This window comes from Cnephaeus nilssonii (assembly GCF_951640355.1).
Source record: "Cnephaeus nilssonii genome assembly, chromosome: 16".
Taxonomy (NCBI): domain Eukaryota; kingdom Metazoa; phylum Chordata; class Mammalia; order Chiroptera; family Vespertilionidae; genus Cnephaeus; species Cnephaeus nilssonii.
In genome coordinates this window covers 44,680,869-44,701,380 of record NC_137087.1, presented here as the reverse complement: position 1 = coordinate 44,701,380, position 20,512 = coordinate 44,680,869, and the positions used below count along the sequence as shown (strand labels likewise).

At 35.8% G+C, this 20,512-nt stretch overlaps 1 protein-coding gene across 8 annotated transcripts in view; it reads right to left on the bottom strand.

Annotated features, from left to right (window-relative positions):
• BTRC (beta-transducin repeat containing E3 ubiquitin protein ligase) overlaps window positions 1-20,512 on the bottom strand; it is a 171,027-nt gene that overhangs the window by 93,654 nt on the left and 56,861 nt on the right. The window contains exon 1 of one of the 8 annotated variants that reach the window (XM_079793069.1): window positions 13,087-13,202. The exons of the other annotated variants lie outside the window; for them this stretch is intronic. The gene's annotated coding sequence lies outside the window, so the exon portion shown is untranslated. Of the gene's footprint in view, window positions 1-13,086; window positions 13,203-20,512 lie in introns of those variants that run through there. 8 annotated transcript variants of the gene reach the window in all.

Genomic DNA, 20,512 nt, shown 5'->3' with positions numbered 1-20,512 from the left:
AGCAAATTTTCAACACGATTTAAAGGCACGATGACACTGATTACTGACCCTCTGCCATACGGTGCCTATTGATTAACCTGACAGAGATGATGAGCTTGAGGGAAACTAGGTGTGTGGGGACCTCAGGGGAAAAAAATATATTGTCTATTCAGGCAAACACTTGTCATTACCTCACAAGCCAGAATTTGCACAGCACACATTCTTAAAACACACTTCTGCTTCAACACCTACAGCTAGTGCAGAAAGTGCTTTCTGTATTCAGAGATATTACAGATATGTCATGTCAAAGCACATGACACGTTCAGTATTTAGAAGAACTCCCCAGATAGATGGCTACCTTTCAACCAATTATGCTTGTGCTGGCTGATGTATTTTAGGTTAAATTCAAAGAAAGTGCTGGGTGGCCTGGTAGTATTGTCTCATATCAGAAAATAATTAGAATAGGAAAACAAACTAGGTTCTTGAAATTAGAGAAAGGAAGAAAGGAAGGAGTAAAATTGTCTGCTGCCATTCCACCACTACTATAATAAGCTGCTATTCTATCATTATTAAAATAAGAGGTACTCTTAACATTGTTTTAATTTAATTATACAAATTATATTTTCTGTTCTTTAAATACTGCTTACCTGATTCCAACTGTCAAACTATAAATTATATTTTCAAATTATATTTTCTGTTCTTTAAATACTGCTATCTGATTCCAATTGTCAAACCACTCCTGGCACAGAAATTACCAATAACAGTATATTTAAAAATAAGCTAAGTAAGATTTAAGTCTAAACAAACATACCCCTTAAATTCTTGCTTGCCATTTTCAACAACTGCTGTACAAACTGCTGTACTTAGGGAAATTGTGCAGGACATTTGAAGTTAAGCTTCATGAGAAAACTAATAAATGTTTCTTATTCAAGAAAAAATATGAAAGCTCATAATTAATAGTTACTGAACATACACATTAGTAACATACAAAAATACGCTTTAAGATATTACAATATCTGCGAATTTACACAAGCAAAGCCATGCAGCACAGTCTCAGGGATCAGTCAAAAACCATCTTTAGATAGGCAAGGTTATTTAAAACAAAGCTAACAAAATATGCTCCCTATGGCCACACATATCACCTTGTTTACTTACGAGTCCTGGGGGGACAGCCAATATACAATTTTAAACACGAAGATTTTGGAGCAGCACTAACAGTTATTTCAAAGCTAAAATAACAGAAAACTGAACAACACCCCGGCTGTAGTCCCTATTACAGTGACATGGGCTGTTAATGTAAGAGATCAAATGTTTTCCAAGTCAAACAGCATTGGTGCCTGTTATACTGGAACATGTAGCTTACTCCCTAAAAGCCTGCCTCCTGCTCTTTTAAGATAAACAAGCTCAAGTACTGAGATACTCTGATAAGGGGGATGGAAGAGACAAGCTGCACCAGAGTGACAAGGCAAGGGCATGAAGAGCAGCACTGCTTTTGTTAACTTTTAAGTTACAGAATATATCACAATACAGCATTTTAATATTTCATCATTAAAAGCATAGCTGTAGGTGGGGGAGACGGAGGAGGGCATATGGTGATGGTAGGAGACTTGACTTGGGGTGGTGAACACACAATACAGTGTACAGATGATGTGTTGTGGAATTGTGCACCTGAAACCTGTATAATTTTATTAATCAGTGTCACTCCATTGAATTCAATAAAAAGAAAAAAGTATAGCTGTAGGAGAAGGACAAATTTCTACCAATAAATATAGGGACAAAAAAAAGGTAAAACTAATCTCTGCTTTGAGAATAGGATATTACACAGCTGTCTGAACACATTCAGCCTTGTGACTTCTTAATCAAAGATTTGAACATCAACTTAGCAATAACTCCGAGTATATAAGAGTTTGTAATTATGTTAATATGCTCCATATCAAAAGTTATAGTCCATTTAAACTCTAAAGGTTTTCTGACTCTAAAAGGCTTAATTTTAAAAACAAACAAAAATACTTCATACCTTGCCCTTTCAAGTAGATTTTTACATTTTATTCTGCTTAACATCCCAATGAAGTCATCAAACAGCATCTATTTATAACGATGTGGGTTAATATTTTTAAAATCCCAATTGGCTTGCAAATGGGGCATTTATATACTACTGTAGGTTGTTTTTCTTGACAGAACTAAGATGACTATCATTCGTTCGGGGGAAAAATGAGTTTCATGCCTATGTTTTCACTGTTTAAAATAAAATGGCAGTACACAAAGTAGTTAAACAACCTGAATAACAGGAATAAAAATTCATCAGGGGAAACTGGGATAGAAATACATACATAATAAAAATTCCCCTATCATGTGAATCTATATAAATCTTTTTTTTTTTTTGCCTTCAAATCTACATATACCTTAAATAATTTTTTTCCTTTTTCAAGATATAATCTTTATAATTAATATTTAGGGCAGATCCTTTCATGCAACAATTTTCTTGTGGCCATATTTACACAATATTTCTTCCAGAGATCCTCTGCATATAGTTTTGTGTAAATTAAGATGCAAACATTTGCTTCTACTAATAAGGACATCTGGTTATTTTTGTAACTCAAAGACATCTGCATTCTGTGGATCCTCTTGATTTCTCAAAATCAAGAACTATAGAACCCTTAGGACATAAGCCTAAATCCTTTCTCTCTGCAGAATAGTTATTTCTGTCATCTTTGTTCCTGATATTTTTCTGCTTTTAAATGATTTTCATCATCTTGGATATCTTCCTTCTTTGGTATTCCAATTTTATTGCAATCAACAATACTATGAAAGAAATGTAAGGTTCTTATAAGTTGATAAACTAATATTCCCCAAATGTCTACCCACTTTGAAATGAAAATAAAATCGTCTCACGTAAATAAGTAAATTTCTGAAAACAAGATTGGTCTAGGTTAAGATGTGTGTTTAGGTATATATTTCTACTATGAATGTTCCCTTATTTAATCACTCTGGTTTTTTTCTTATTATTATTTACTTATGTTCTACACCTTTATAATATTGTATGTCAACTGTAATTGAAAAATTAAAAAATTATTTAAAAATCATTTCAACAAAGTAAAAAATACTCTATGGAATTATTATCCTATAAATTTTCCCACTAATTAGACAGTCTTAATGAATTTTCAGGTCTTTAAAATTATAAATACCACTTCCTCTCATTGATTCATAAACTTCTGGTTCTTAAAGGGAAAAAAAAAATAATGTGGTCCAACAAAGTTCTTGAAGGGTAAAGAATAACATTTTATGCCCTAGCTGGTTTGGCTCAGTGGATAGAGTGTCGGCCCATGGACGGAAGGTCCCAGATTCGATTCTGATCAAGGGTTGCAGGCTCAATCCCGGCCCTGGTCTGGGTGTGCAGGAGGCAACCAATTGATGTGTCTCTCTCACACTGATGTTTCTCTATTTCTGTCTCTCCCCATCCCTTCCACTCTCTCTAAAAATCAATGGAGCCCTACCTAGCTGGTTTGGCTCAGTGGATAGCGCATTGGCCTGCAGACTGAGGGGTCCCAGGTTCAATTCTAGTCAAGGGCACATGCCTGGGTTGAAGGCTTGGTTTCCAGCAGGAGGCGTGCAGGAGGCAGCCAATCAATGATTCTCTCTCATCATTGATGTTTCCATCTCTCTCTCCCTCTCTGAAATCAATAAAAATATATTTAAAAATCAATGGAAAAATATCCTCTGGTGAGGATTAAAAAAAGAAGAAGAACAATTTATCAATAAAAAAATCAAACATCACATTTTGCTTTATATCCCTTGCTTTCCTCTTCAAATTCCAAGTACACTAACTATACCCCTTATTCGCGATACTTGAGTTTAAGCTATATCTTTTGCTTTTATTGTAAATTCTGCTTTCTCATATTTTGCTCATCACCACTACAAAAATTTTAAAAAGTACAATGAGGGAAAGTATGTTTTTAAACAGAAAACAGCTAATATAATGCACACTGACTGCATTCTCATAGGTCTCTAAGTAGCCAGACATCAAAGTAGAATTGGCTTAAAAGATTTAAAATTTAAGTGAAAAGGCTTCTATTTCTGAAGGGTCAAAGGTTATAAACACCAATTAATGTCTTCAGTTTTGCATCTGTTAATATTACCCAACATCAAAATGAAAATAAAACCAAACAGATTAGCTTAAGATTTCTACCAGAAATAGTTTAATAAATTTGTTTGGGAACATGGTTAATTTTACTGCCCCAGGGATAGACAACCCTGTAGGTTTGTTTTTTTCTAAAACAATGAAAATGGTTTCTACTTAAATGATGTGTTTGTGTATTATCCTAACTAAATTATTTCTCTTAAGCCTATGATCTTAAATTATTAGAACACTAGAGAATGGTTATATACCTTTAATTTTCCATTTTTGCTAAGTATACAGAATTTTGTTTGTGCATTTCTGTCAAATTCTACAAATAGTTTGATTATGGTGTGTTCACTTTCTCCAACATAACTGTTCTTAATCGAAAGAATAATAAGAAATCTACATTATTTTATTTTCTCAGAATTATTTGATAAATCACTACAGTTACAAAAAGCAAGTTTTACTATCATTTAGCAAGAATAAAGAGTTTTCTTTGGAAATATGAGTGATTTTTTTGTTGACTAAAGAAAAAAAGTGAGAAACATTAATTCACATGTTCTAGATTTATTTTGTCCTGGGTCAGCATCTCAATTTTAAAGTGGCCTTTTTATTTAAATGTTTTAGCTTGATTATTTATTTGAATAAATAATGATTAGCCAATTTAAACTGGGCTAATTTTACTCAATGATCTTTTTAAATCTGTTATTGGTATCATCAATAGCATTATGTGTTATGGAAAAAAATTGCTTCACTAATTTCAGAGTTTGGTAATGGTGATTTGTTTGACAGACCTCAAACACTAGTTTTAATACCATAATACTTGTTCTTATAGTACCAAACCTGTGAATACCATACCATCATAGCCAACTTTGGTATTAAAGTTTGTTTTGCCACAAGTCCCTTTTGTGAAGACCAATGTACCTCTTGCTCCTGCAGACAATGAAGGAAAGTTGACTTCAAAACCAGTTGCCTATCACTGACTGCTGTACAAAGGACATTCAAAGTAGTGGTCGGTAAATAAAGTACAGCCATTTCTAAATGCCTGTAGTTTCCAGCATCTCCTTTCCTTCTGGGTGGAATGAAGTCTGCAAGCACTGACTGGTGGGTCATTCAACCCACGAGGGCCTGGAAAGGTTTCAAGAATAAGAGAGGTCATGTAATTGCCAAAAGAGCATTAGCCACTCAATCATAATGGATAATTAAATGACCTACATGATTCCTGAAATAGCTGCTCTATATTTGGTCTATTACTTACGTCCCTCAAGATAAGCTACTCATCTGGTCTGCCTTGACCCGCAAAAGTCCAACCTGTGCCTGAAAATCAACTGTATGCTTCCATTGCTTTGTAAACCCTCCACCCCTGCCACACACACACACACACACACACACACACACACACACACACACACGTAGTCATGCCCCAGACTATGCTTTCAAGAGGACACACATAAAAAAATCAATCTTGTATCCTTCTCCCTATTGTGCTCTCTGGAATACAAATGACTAAAGCAAAGAAAAAAAAATTAGTAAATTCCTGGTTTAGATCTTTGGGGGATAGAAGGAAGAAACATAAGAACTACAAAGAAGGAAAGTCATGATAAAAATTTTGAAATTTTGCTCAATATGCCTCCAAAGAATTTTACATTTGATTATAAAGCTAGCCAGGGATTTTTTTTTGTGGGCAGCGAGTCATTAAAACTCCAATTGCCTGGACTGCATTTTTGATGGTGTGGGCCATTAGATCTTTCCTGGCCTAGTTTTTTAGTCCATACAGAAAGCAAACTGCCTCTCAACAAAATGAAATATACATTAAACTAATTGTTTATATAATAGCAGTAGAAAAAGCAACAAGAATCTAAATATGCTTCACATTTTTATCTAAGTAGTTAAATAATCTCACTATAATATTTGATCAGAAATACAACCAAATAGAAGCCAGCTGCATGAAATAGTAAAAATGTAATGAAGAACATGCTTCTTTAGGAGAAAAAGGTCTGCCTGTGGCCACAGAGGTTGTTGCACATCAAGCAAACACTACTGAGAGAAGCAAGACACAAGTAAGCAAAGACAACTCTACAATAATAGCAAGGGACAAGGGATATGAGGGACAAAAGAGCTCACATTTAGAATACCTTAGAGGCTAGTATGATTTTTCCGTTTCCACAGGAAATTATGTAGCTTGAGGCTACTGACTACCTTGATATCTTACTAGTACCTGAATGGCTTATTAAACTTAGAACATATCTTTTTTAGTTAACTTCTGGGCAGGGAGGGGGTTAGAGGGAAAGAAAAAGAACAAAATGTACTTAAATGCTGAATTTTTTCTCCAGGCTGAATGCCTTTCATCCAATAAGACATTCAAAGCAGTGACCCAGCAAATGGATTGAAAAAGCAATCTTCCGTCCCAGTGCCACATTATCATTCCTATTCAGTATTCTCCATGAGATATCTCAATCAGCTGTGTGTAAGTGACAACGCAGCCCGTTGCTGGGTTAATTAAACATTTGACTTTAACACCCTCCCCGTCATTAAGCAAATAAAAACAGATAATTCAAACTGCACTTCATCCTCAGGGTACACAACACACATGTCAAAATTAAGAGAGTCCAAGGCCTCTGGGGAATTCTGTTGGGGCTATAATCAGTTTAAATCTTATCTGGTTTATCAATTATTCTATTGATTAAACCAAAGCGGTTATACACAACTCCTCTGCCACATGGGATTGATGTCAGCAGAGCAAGAAAATAACTCCAGGAGGTTCCAAACTGATTTAAAAAGAGATCAACAGACAGACCAATAATAGTCGATTATTACATAGCAGTGATACATATACTGAAGAGTTGATTCTTAGTTTCAGGTGGGTGAAGTGAACTGTTTCCAATCACTATGTCCCTCCTGCTATACCTTATGTTGGCTTGAGTAAATTTATATCATGGAAGACCCACGTATTTTCTACCGATTTAAACATGCTCAGCAGTTAAAATATTTCATAGATACGGACCCTAAACTGTAACAGAGAAAAATCTCAAACAAGGAAAACAATTTTTTTCTAATCTTTTTACCTGTCTGCAGGTGACCAGGAACATGCAGGGATGAAATGGGGCATACTTGAGAGTTGATTTCTTAAATATACATCATCACCCAGCTATTCCAGTATCCTAAAATACTATATTCTTGAAGAAAGAGAATCTAAGAAATAAATGCCTTACCATAGATACAGAATGATGACTCCTTTTATTAATTCCAAAGGCAAACATCTTCAAAACCATTAATAACAGTGAAAAGAGCTGTAAGCTGCATCTTCAAATGAAATGTTGATATCCAAAAAATAACATACAGAGTTTCTACTGGATTTTTAAAAACACAATTTAGTTATTCTCCTACCCAATTCATTTTATAATATCCCTTATATGTCCAGAATCCTATCACCTCAAGGCTATGCCCTACTATATGTGAGAAAAGCACTAATAAAACCTACTAACAAAAAGGGGTGGGAGTGGGGGGCAGAGTAGATTACTCCATGCCTGAAATTTGTGTACTCATAGATGCTCTTCAGAAATAAAATTTGTTCACTGTTATGTTGGCACCACATGTGCAATCAACCATAATTTAACTTCTCTCCTTCAGATTTTTTGTTTGCAGGCAGACTAAGAAACCTGCATTAGCATGCTGTTTCTATGTTCACCACTAGAAATACTGAGGGTGCTATTTGTAATTGTATTCTTTTTAAGAGGTTTGTTCTCTGCAGCTGTTTTCTGCTTGCAGTGTATTTTGTGTAATCAGCACATCATCATAAATACATTGGCTGTTCCCCTGAGGGTAGCTGTCAGTGTTTAATTTACAGAACAACCTGGCCAATGTGAATTTTAACACTATAGCACTATGGCAAGAAGTTACCACACTCTGTGAAAAACAGGTTTCTATGAATTTTTATATCAAGGGCTGGTCTCAGGACAATTTAGGTTCTAGAAATAGACTGTTTAAAGAAGCACTTTATACCTACTATGCAATGGACTCTTTTCCATTTATAGCTTTAGAAGAAGCCCTCAACTAACTACCAAACCACAAGTGGGCACTACCAATTCTGAAGACAAGGACTGAAAAAACTATGATCACCAGCAGGAGGCTCTGTAATAAATGTTACCAGTCTTTTTAAGCTAATGTAAAGCTATCAAAAACAAAAACAAAAAACACTGCTCCCTTAGAAGGTGTGGAAAGGCAGAAGGGAAAATATTTTAAGAGACAGACTAGTCTGAAATATGTGTATCACTCTTCTTGCTGAGATGAGCTGTATCTGATATGAACGTAAGTATATTGCTTCCTTAGGGCTGCTATGAAGTCAGAACTCTAGCTCAATGAATGGGAAAAATACATGAAACTGATGGTTATTCACATAGTAGTACATAGGCTCTCAATAATATCTAATAAGTAACTATAAGCTTCTTGAGGACAGGGTCTCTTAATTTATGTCCAATACTTTGTACAGTACTGGGAACACAGAAGGTACTCTATATATGAATTAAGTGGAATTGTGGCTAATTGTGAATGGCAATGTTATTTGTAAGGCTTTGGATCTACATGGTGTCAAAATGCATTTTCAGTCAGTAAAATGCCCTTAAAGCTTATCTAAAGAATACATATTATATATTTTAGTGATTTTAATCAAAGCTATTTGTACAAGAAACCTAAGTAGCTCAATCTTGCAATAACAAGCAAACTAGCCTAGCCCGGCTGAATGACTCAGTTGGTTGAACGTTGTCCAGTACATCAAAAAGTTGCAGGTTCAATCCCCATTTAATGGATAATTAATCACATTATTTTTTCTTAAATTTAGAATTACAAAAACACATCCTGGGATTTTTAAAACTAATGTTTCTTTCACACATTGACGTTTTTCCTTCTCTCGCTTCCTCTATCTATAAAAACCAATCAAATTATCCTCCAGTGAGAATAAAAATTTTTTTTCAAGCTAGCTTACAAGATATTGAAATATTCAAATGTAGACTTTTTATTTTAATAATAAAGATTAGATAGAAGAGATTAAAACTTTTTTTAGACCTTATATTTGTGTCTTTCATATGACAAGACTGAAAGAGATAATTTTAAATGCTCAAAAAGGTAACCATTAGCACTTTTCCATTGTTGAAGTGGTATTACATGCACACATAAACATTTTATAAAGCAAGTGATTATACATATATATTTTTCTGTTAAGGGCTATTTTTACAAGTTAGAATGCCTAGAGTTAAACTGAATCAAAATATATTTATGCTGAGTTCTCCTCAGTGTATTTGCTTTTACTTTTCAAATTATAAAGAATTCTATTTTTATGTTTTACAAAAATCATTAAATTGTGACTAACAGATTTTTTCGGAAAAAAAAAGAAAATTACCTACATGCTCAGAGGACTTCAATTACCCACATTTGTGGTAAAGTTAAAATTTAAACAACTAACTGGATTTGCAGAATTTGCTCTAGTACATCCATAATTAAAATATTTTTTCTATAACAATTTTTAAAATTTTAAGCAAGTATAATCATGTATAGCAAAATTTGATAACACTCTTAAATTGACTCACCTCAGTATTTTGACAACCAGAAATAAATTTTCTTTAAGAACATAAATCCTATATCATTCTTTCTTCCTGTGACGCTAAGACATTTCATAAAGGTAATTCTTTTTTACATTTGTCATATGAAATGCAAAATGAGAAAAAACACGATCCATTGACTCATTTGGGTTTATTTTCACCAATTAAATTAGAGGTTAGAAGTTTTTAATTGAGTTGAATGTTTGCAACTTCATACTTCATAAAATAGTATGCCTAATAAAACATATCTTAATTTTTAATGAATAATTAATCACATTCTTTTTTCTTAAATTTAGAATTACAAAAACACATCCTGGGATTTTTAAAACTAAACTGGATAGGGTTAGACTAAGGTTACACTAGATCAGATGACTGCATTCTTTCTTCCCTGGAGACCATGTAGTAGTTCCATAGGCTGCCATTAGGTAGCAGCACAGTACATACCATCAGTCATATCTCCCACACTCTCAGGTTAAGTTTGGGATTGAACCCGGACACACACACACACACACACACACACACACACACACACACACACAGATTCTAATTCAATTAGTGCAGTCGGCAACTCAGAAAAGAGTAATTCAATTAGTGCATTGTGGAGCTCTACAATATCTCTAAGCAGATGTTCACCATCTTCAGGAACTAGCGCTAGGTTTAAAATACCTGTACCACTCAGATATGCCACTACATTATGTCATTTGTCAAGGTGCTTACATATGCTTTTCTGGCTTCAAAGAAAAGGTGAAGAAACAAATTCAGTCCAAGTTCCTAGAGATTTTTCCATCATCTACATCAAAGAAGAATGTGAAACTTTAGACTGCAGTAATTAAATTACATGATCCAAGTTATGTTCAATAAGATGTATCACTTATTCTAAACTATTACACACGTTTGCAGCACTGCCTTTAGTTATGCATGCCATATTGTAATGAGGACACTGTCAAGGTGGAATGCATTCACAAGGAAGGACAATCAGAATGATATTCTCCACGAATATAGGAGATTATGAAAATGGCAGGAATGATTACTAATATTTTCCAAAGAATGACTAACAGAACCAGGAGTATTCACTCTGGGAACAGAAAATATGTTTATAAGCAACATGGTAGCTATCCTCAAACATGAATATACGAAAAAGAAGACAATTACTTTCTATTACTACAAAAGGCAGAACTAGAATCAGTATGCGAGCAAAACAGTTTGATTCCTTCTTAAGGGAAAACTTCCTAATTGAACCAAGAGTAAAGAAAACAAGATGACTCAAAGAAGTTCAGCTTGCCAAAAATGGTCGTGATCAAGCATAGATTAGAAGAACCCCTGCAAAGAAAACTTCTTAAAGAATTCCTATATATGACTAGATGGGCTTCATGTCTCTTCCAATGCTGAAATTCTATGGTTCTATAAATGTACTGATTTTTGCTCATGAGGCAAGCCTGGACTTTAACCATTTGCCTGCCATAAGTGTCTATAGACCAACTTTAAAATCATTTTTTCATGAGAATTTTCAATTGAAAATATTCAAGAACACCCAAATTCTGAGTAATATATTTATTTTTATAATATTCATTAAAAATTGACTTTTTAAATTAAATTCAAAATATCATGGCATGTGGGGATGGTTTCCGTTTTGGATGCATGGCAGTTAACTGGTTAATAACGCTAATCATTATTATGGAGGTGTGGCTATATAAAAATACGGGCTGTGAGGCATTTTCATAGTAGTTGATGCATTAATAATACACTGGGGGAAGAAGAAATTTTGTAGTTTCTCTGTATTAAGATTTAGGAGATTACATAAATGTACATATGCCTACCTAGTCTTATTTTTTAGATAAACACTTGCACTTTTATTCTTCCAAGATTGAAAAAAAATGGTTTGTTTCAGAAAACCAGCCAATGAGAAATCAATTTCTAGAAGAATGATTTCCACAGGTTGAGAACCGCTAGTAGGGTCGCCTAAGACCATTGGAAAACACAGATATTTACATTACGATTCATTAACAGTAGCAAAATTACAGTTATGAAGTAGCAACGAAAATAATTTTATGGTTGGGGGTCACCACAACATGAGGAACTGTATTAAAGGGTCGCGGCATTAGAAAGGTTGAGAACCACTGAAAGGCAACAGTAATTAATTCTCCATAACCCCCGCCTTTGGTCTTTCTTTCTGTTCACTGTATTTTGTAAACGAGGACATAATTCTGAGTACAAAGGAGCAGGATATTATTTTAAAAATACACTGTCTTCTCTTTCCAACATGACCTCAAAGCAGGGAATTAAGAAATGTCAGGAATGATTACCAAGATTTTTGCACTGCATTTCACTAAAATGATAGAGAATAGCAACTGCCTTTCACATTTGCAGAGGGAGAGGGCTAAGCTAAATAGCTGTCCTTTAAAACTATCAATAAGAGTTTAATTTAAGTACTTTAAAAAATATTTTTATTGATTTCAAAGAGGGAGAGGGATAGAGAGATAGAAACATCAATGATGAGAGAGAATCATTGATTGGCTGACTCCTGCCCGCCCCTTACTGGGGTTGGGAGGGATCGAGCACGCAATCCAAGCCTGTGTCCTTGGCTGGAATCAAACCTGGGACCTTTTAGTCCACAGGCTGACGCTCTATCCACTGAGCCAAACCAGCTAGGGCTAATGCAAGTATTTTTAACACAAACTTCTACTTTCTCATACTCCAGAAGAATTGCAAAAGGTCATTCTCACTCAAAACATTACTTGTAAGGTCTATGCCCCAAATGGATCAAAGCACCCATCTAACAATAGTGCTGCTTTCTTAGAAAGAAAAAATTTTAAATATAAAATATTTATTGTTTTAAGATGATTGCAACTTAATAGCAATAGAAAACTCGTTCTAGTACTAGAAAATATTTTCAATCCGTATGCCATTAAGCTATAGTAATACAAACATAACGGTTCTTCCATCTATAATAATAAAAGTGTAATATGCTAATTAGACCAGATGTCCTTCTGGACAAAGCCACGGCGGGAGTGAGGCAGAGGTGGCCTCTGAGCGGGTGGGGGCCGAGCCCCTTGCACGAATTTTGTGCATCGGACCTCTAGTATTTACCTATTCATCAAATTTACTACAAATACAAATTTTTCACATTTTATAAAAAGTTATTTTCTTGCCAAAATTTTTAGTCTTTCATAACGAACCACTTGCCAAAGACATTGGGTAATTAGAGAAATAAATAACATGGCTGTTTATTTGACAGCAATACTGCATATAGTAGGCTATCAGTCTAACAAACTATGTCACTCATCTTTACCTACCACTGCCTTCCTAATTTCCTGTCTCCACAAAAACAGACCAGAACCTAAGCTGATTCTTCCTTACAATATGGTGTTATATAAACTCCAATAACAATGTACTAACCCAATGTTGGTCTCCTTTTGCCCACACCTCACAGCTTGCATTTATGTTCCAGTGTTAAGTTTATTTGGCTCCATCAGCACCACTTCTCTTTAACATTGTCCCTTTTCATGCATTAAGGCAACTACTTCCAGCCCTATCAATGAAAGCAGACAAATGGGGGAGAAAGGAATGAACTGCAAACACCTCAAACAAGAAAGGTTGCTTAAAAAACCAAGTGTCACACTCTGACAGTTCAATATTTCATAGCCAATACAAGGAATGTGCAACGACACTGCAACTTTAAATCTTTTCCTCTATGTCAGTCTCTCTTTCTCTCATTGTAATGCCAAAGGGAACAGCAATCAGAGTAGAGATGTTCAACGTGATAGAGGTCAGGACACCATCGGATCAACGTACCAGAAACACGACCTTGTTTATTTTTTTTCCACAGTATTATTGTTTACAGGGTGCTTTGCTCGTGTACCTTGTGGTTCTTAGCTAAAAGATGAAATTACAGCCCAGGATGAAGCACTCAGGCACACATCCAATTTGTGTTTCCATCTCAGAAAACAAAAAGCTTCTAAGGCCCTCAGGCTGCCATTCAAACTTGGAGGCTGACATTTTTAACAGCATGAACCAGAGACTGGCAGAGAGAATGATCTAATGCATTTCTGACTTGTCAATCAAAGATCTCACCTCTGCTGTCTTGTAAACAGTTGGGGGCCATCTAACTACATTCATAAACCTAGGGAGAGCTTACTGCCAGCTGGGATGCTGGAGCCACATGCTCTGGCTTCTATTCACCAAAATCGTGATTCAGTTTTATAATCTCACTGTAAATAGTCCATAGGCACGTTTCCAGGACTACTGGAATAGAACCAGAGTAGGGAATACAAAAGAGATTTTGGTCAAATATGGCGTTATTTTCAAGCTGTTGGAATCCTGTACCCATTTTATCCTCATTTTACCAATTCCTCCCAAAGGATTGCACTATGCTGCAAATGAAATGCTAAAAAATTAATGGCCTGCCAATTTAAAAATCTGGGAGAAATATACTAATATTTTACTAGAATTTTCCCTTATGTTTTATTACTAGGGGTGGGGGTGGGGGTGGGGGAGAGACAGACAGGCACTCCTCAAAACACAGCTCATACCAAGCATAGAAACTACAATGAACAATAGCAACTATATTTTAGTAAAACTAATCATGCACTTTCTTTCAAATATAAAACTTCCCATGCTCATATACAAAAGCTCTGTATTTACTAGTTTGAAATAGTACAATATATATTGGTGTGTGTGTTTTTAACATGAAAACAAAATGAGCACTTATCCCTCTCCTCTTTCCTTTCCGTTTATGACCTTTAACACACACACACACACACACACACACACACACACACACACACACACACCAATCAGGCTAAGACTTGAACTTTTTGCTAAAGAACATAAATGAAAATGAATATAGTCTTTTTAATGTCAATTTTACAGGGCACAGAATTCCAATTTAATTCATACCAAGCTACAGATACTAGGTTTGCAACAAAGGTCTCGAGGATTTAAATGGTACACCTGAGAACTTTAAAAAGCAGATGACAGATAACCCAGCAGGGGAAAGACACACTGCAAAATCCTGTTCATGATGATGTACTACATCCTAGGCCCAAATAACTATTTCAAAATATAATAGACTTGGTCTCCAGAGGACTGGGACAGAGAATATAGAAAAGCTCAAAGCTACTCAACATCACTCTCAGGGAAAAAAAACAAAACTCATGGGTATCACCTCCCAATAGTAAAGTATCACAATTCATAGAGGCCTATGTAGCTAAACAAGAGATTCGTCGTCCCCGTCTGCCCCATAGTGAGGTCGTTGTAAATAACCTGGGTTTTCTCTTCATGAAAAATGAACCAAAAGAGTTTCCTTAGTGCTGCCTATCTATCAAGATTCCAAATCTTGATAGTCCATATAAAATACCAAGTCTAGAAACTGAAAAAAGGAAGGACAGCAACATAATAAAACACCACCACATAAAGCACAACAATAGTGAAAGAGGGTACAAATGGCGGCAGTAGTCCCAAAACAACCAAGTGGGTGATTCCTGAATAGCACAGAAAGAACTCCTTTGGTACTTTGGCACCTACTCAGTCCAAAGATGGCAATGACAAGAAGGTAATCATGGACTATAAAGAGACTGATATGTACCTATCCAGAAAATACAGGTGCATCTTAACTGCCCACAGCAAGAATTTATCTGGTAAGGGTAGTGCATCCCATCACGCTTAGAGTTTTCATCAGTTCCATTCTTCCAGTCTGTGCTTCTTACACTGGGGCAACTCTAGGCCTCCTGGGATAGTTGTACTCTCTTCCTTCTGCCATTAGTGATCATGTTGAAGTTAGGGCAATTAGGAAAATCTGATATTATTCAACATAAACAAAAACAATAAGTATTTGTAGTGTGAAGAGTTTAATTTCTCAGATTCAACAGGAAAAATACAAAAATAATTGAGGATATCTGATAATCTCACAATAAGATGATTTGCTTACTCTATAAACATTAAACAATGTTGCACATTAACCCTATAAACATTACCTATATCACAGACATGTCAAAATAGTCAGCAATAGAGGGATCTATTATTACAAAACTCAAGAAATAAAGATTATTTAAATAACCAAATAGGCATCTTGAAACACAAATAATTATGTCATTTCTCCAAGACAGACTACTGTCTTTCCAGGATAATGCAGTAAACTCAGGTCATCTCTACTTTTCTTGTTGAAATGTATATAAAAGTTGAAAAGCTACAAGCTGCACAATAAATTTCAATGTTAGTTGATACATTTAAAAATCCAGCCCAACTGGTGTGGCTCAGTAGTTGAGCTTCGACCTATGAACCAGGAGGTCATAGTTCAATTCCGGTCAGGGCACATGCTCAGGTTGCAGGCTCGATCCCCAATGTGGGGTGTGCAGGAGGCAGCCGATCCATGATTCTCTCATCACTGATGTTTCTATTTCTCTCTCCCTCTCCCTTCCGCTCTGAAATCAATTAAAAAATTATTTTTAAAAGTCCATAATTATATTTTCTCTTTAAGAAGCAATCTTCAATAATGTATTTCCAAAATTTTGTAAAAGTACTTTAATTTTGTACCTAATCAAGACTAAAGGGTCACTTTCAGTGTGCCTAAAGAGTTCCTTCTTTTCTCTACACTGTTATCACTACTATCATCATTTTAATTTTCCCAGTATCTATTTTTATGGAATAAGGGTAAAATGCAATAAAATAGTCAAATAATTGCACAAATGTACACTGCTGTGAAGATAAAGAGGTTGACATCATTGAAACTGAGCTGAACTGTTAGCTGGCTTGCAGTGCCACTATTTTAATAGCTTGAAATGTGCATTTGTTCATCAACAAGAGTCCAAATTCAGCATATAAAATCCAATTCACAGGGGATCATCATGGTGTGAGTTGCATGTAAGCCAAATGTATAAAATTTGAAGACTGTCCGTAAAATCAGACTCAGCATGTTTTCCTTTTTTCCATGTAAATGTGTGGATTTTTGAATAATTGTTTAAGTATGACTTTTTCTGAATACAGAACATTTTTGTGTATGTATATGCAGGTACTACTAACAATCCAATGTTTTCTCTCCTCCCATCCAACATATGTTAGTTGATGATTTAATTCAAATTATCTAAGTCCATTAATTCATTTACTCAGCAAGAATTCATAAAGCACATACTCTGTATCAAGCACTGTACTTTTTTAAAAATATATATATTTTATTGATTTTTTTACAGAGAGGAAGAGAGAGGGATAGAGAGTTAGAAACATCGATCAGCTGCCTCTTGCACACCCCCTACTGGGGATGTGCCCGCAACCAAGGTACATGCCCTTTACCGGAATCGAACCTAGGACCCTTGAGTCCGCAGGCTGACGCTCTATCCACTGAGCCAAACCGGTTTCGGCTCAAGCACTGTACTTGACACTGGAAATATAAAGTGACCAAAATATAATCCTACTCTCAAGGAACTCACAGTCTAGGGAATGATTAGAATAGCTATCAGTGCTATTACAAAGGTATCCATTACATGTCCTGAGTACAGATTCTCTGACTAGGTTAAGAAGGAAAGGGAAAAGATCAGTGAGGGCTTTTATTCTCAAGGTAAAACAATTTGAGCTGAATCGTGGAGATAATTAGAATTAGCCAAGTAGATAAAGTTGGGAGGCAGAATGTGGGGGAGGATAGGTGTTTTTAGTAGGGTTTTCCAACTAGGGAGAACAGGATATGCAAAGACACAGATGTATGAGAGAACACAACACCTTAGGAGAACTGGTGTTGAAATGGCTAAGAACTACATTAGAGGGGAATGGAAGTAAACCACTCAATTACTATACCAAGTTCAAACTTTATCCAAATTACAAACGTATGAGCAACTAGCCATGAGATAAAGAGTGACCAAATCAATGTAACCACCAATAAATGAATTTGGACAAGAATATGGTATTTGGTAGCCCTCCCTTATTCGAGGAGGATATGTTCCAAGATCCCAGTGGATGTCCGAAACTGCAGATAGTGCTGGACCTTATATATACTATATTTTTCCTATACATATATAACTGAGATAAAGTTTAATTTATGTTAGGATCAGTAAGAGATTAACAATGACTAATAATAAAATTATAATAATACTAGAGGCCCGGTGTAAGAATTTGTGCAAGGTGGGGTCCCTCTGGGTGGCCTGCAGGGATCAGGCCGAAACCCGCAGTCCAGTCCAACACCGCCTGCTGCTCCTACCTGCTGCTCCTGCTCATCCCAGCCCCAACGTGCCTGCGGCGGGCTCGTGCCCAATCAGTCCCAATCAGGAGAAGTTCGCACTGCCGCAGCAGTGCTCACCAGCCATTAGCCCTGCGTCTGGCACCCTCCCAAGGGGAGTGGCCTATGGGATCGGGCTGAAACCAGCTGTCTAACATCCCCCGAGGGGTCCCGGATTACAAGAGGGCACAGGTCAGTGCACGATCAGGCTGGGAAAGGACCACGGAAGGGCTCCAGGGCGTGTCCAGCCCATCTCGCTCAGTCCCGATCAGCCAGACCCCAGCAGCAAGCTAACCTACCAGTCGGAGCATCTTCCCCCTGGTAGTCAGCGCATGTCATAGCGAATGGTCAACCAGTTGACTGTCTGCCCCTTGGTGGTCAGTGTACATCATAGTGAGTGGTTGAGCAGCCTTAGCATATTAGCATATTACGCTTTGATTGGTTGTTCGGTTGTTCTGCCATTCGGTCTATTTGCATATTACCCTTTTATTATATAGGAATACTGTAATAAAAGTTATGTAAATATGGCACCTCTCTCAAAATACCTGGAGTTTTCCACAATATTTTCAGACTACAGTTAACTGTGGGTAACTGAAACCACAGAAAGTGAAACCAAAGACAAGGGAGGACTACTGTAATTGAAATTCAAAAAGTATCAGTATCAATAAAATGGTAATGCCTAGAAGGACATTTAAATTATTTCCTTTCTTCTTTCTATGTCTCTGTATTTTCTACAATATTAAATGTTTAATTTTTATATTTTATAAGAAAATGATAATACTAAAAATATATTTAAATAAACTATACTTATCTGGGTATGTCTCTGTGTGTACATGCATGCATGGATGGATAAGTAATTCCAAATTGAAGGACACTAACATATTGATAATTACCTTAAAGTGAAAGGATTATGGGTGATACTTTCTTATTTATTTACCAAATAATTTACATATTTCATAATAAACAATTTGTTTTATACCCAGGAGAAAATGTGGGTTTTTTCCCCCTCCCAAAACAAAAAACATTTGCTTTGTCACTATATTCAAACTCCTAATGTAAAGGGTGTAGGTGGGATAATTATAGGTCAAATGTCAACATATGTACAAAAAAGAACTGAAGTTTTACACAGAAATTGTGCTACACTGTGATTATCTATATACCTTATATATATAAAAGGCTAATATGGAAAGTGTCCCCTCAGGAGTTTGACAGGGAGACCAGGAGTTCGATCACTTGTTATGATGTGCGCTGACCACCAGGGGGCGGCACAGAATGAAGGAAGGCCCCGGCCCTGATCAACCCTGATTGCCAGCCAGGCCTAGGGACCCTACCCGTGCACAAATTTCATGCACCGGGCCTCTAGTTTATATACAACAGGGGGACTCACACTCATCAGCTATCTCATTTTTGTCATGGGATAATTTTTCTTATGGTTTTTTTATAATAAGATTTACATGTTAATTTACACTCAATTTGATCATTCATATTTCCCTAAAACCTCCAATATATGGTGAAGTCTTATGTACATACATACATAGATTCTGAATAATGCTTAATTCTCCCAGTATTGTTGTATTTAACATTTTACTTAGTAGATGGTAAGATTTAGTAGACTTCTAAATGTTCTTGAACAATAAAATACATTATGTCTCCTGACATCTACCTTCAGCAACTTCAACTTTGACAAGGGACTCTAGCTAATGTTAAAATATTATATGGTACATTTAGCTCAAGATTTCCCTAAAAGGACTAGCTATTCTTGACACATAAAATATATTAAGGTCATATAAATCTACATTTCTTTTAAAAAAATTTTTTTAAATTTCTTTCAGAGAGGAAGGAAGAGAGAGAGAAAGACAGAAACATCAATGATGAGAATCATAGACTGGCTGCCTCCCTGCACACCCCCTACTGGTGATCAAGCCCACAACCCCAAGCATATGCCCTGACTGGGAATTGAGCCCTGACCTCAACTACTGAGTCACTCCTGCTAGGCTACTTATCTTCTTATTGTTAGAATTTCTCTTTCCTTTCAATGTGTATAGAAAATAAAGGATCTTAATTACTCTATTTTTAAGCACTTTCTCTCTACTGATCATTGTCATTTAATATTATAGATTATAAGATCACCATTTGCTAAGGATGAGCAAGTGATTCCACAAAATACATCTACTGTTAATCAACAGACATCCTCTTAACCACCCATATACTTTACAGGACAAACCAATGCAATGATGAAAATGAAAATATGTATAAACTAAACATGTCCTCATTAAATCTATTTAAACAATATTTTCAGCATCTTCTGTCACTAGTTTAAAGTGTGTGGGATAAAATAATAATCAGTTAAACTGTCTCAATGTTGACATTTCCATCTGAGTAACTGAGCATAATCCAACAAATTCAACAGCTCCATGGCACTTCCTTTTCTATTGCCATAAAATTTTGACTTCATAAGATGCTTCAAACTTCCTAAAAGAATGATATTATTTCAAAGCGGGGGGGGGGGGGGGGTGAATGTCATGAAACTATTACTAAATCACTTCCTTAAACATATTTGGCAATACTGGTAAATGAATATTCCTACTGGGGCACCTCCTTGACTGTCTTTTTTTTTAAATA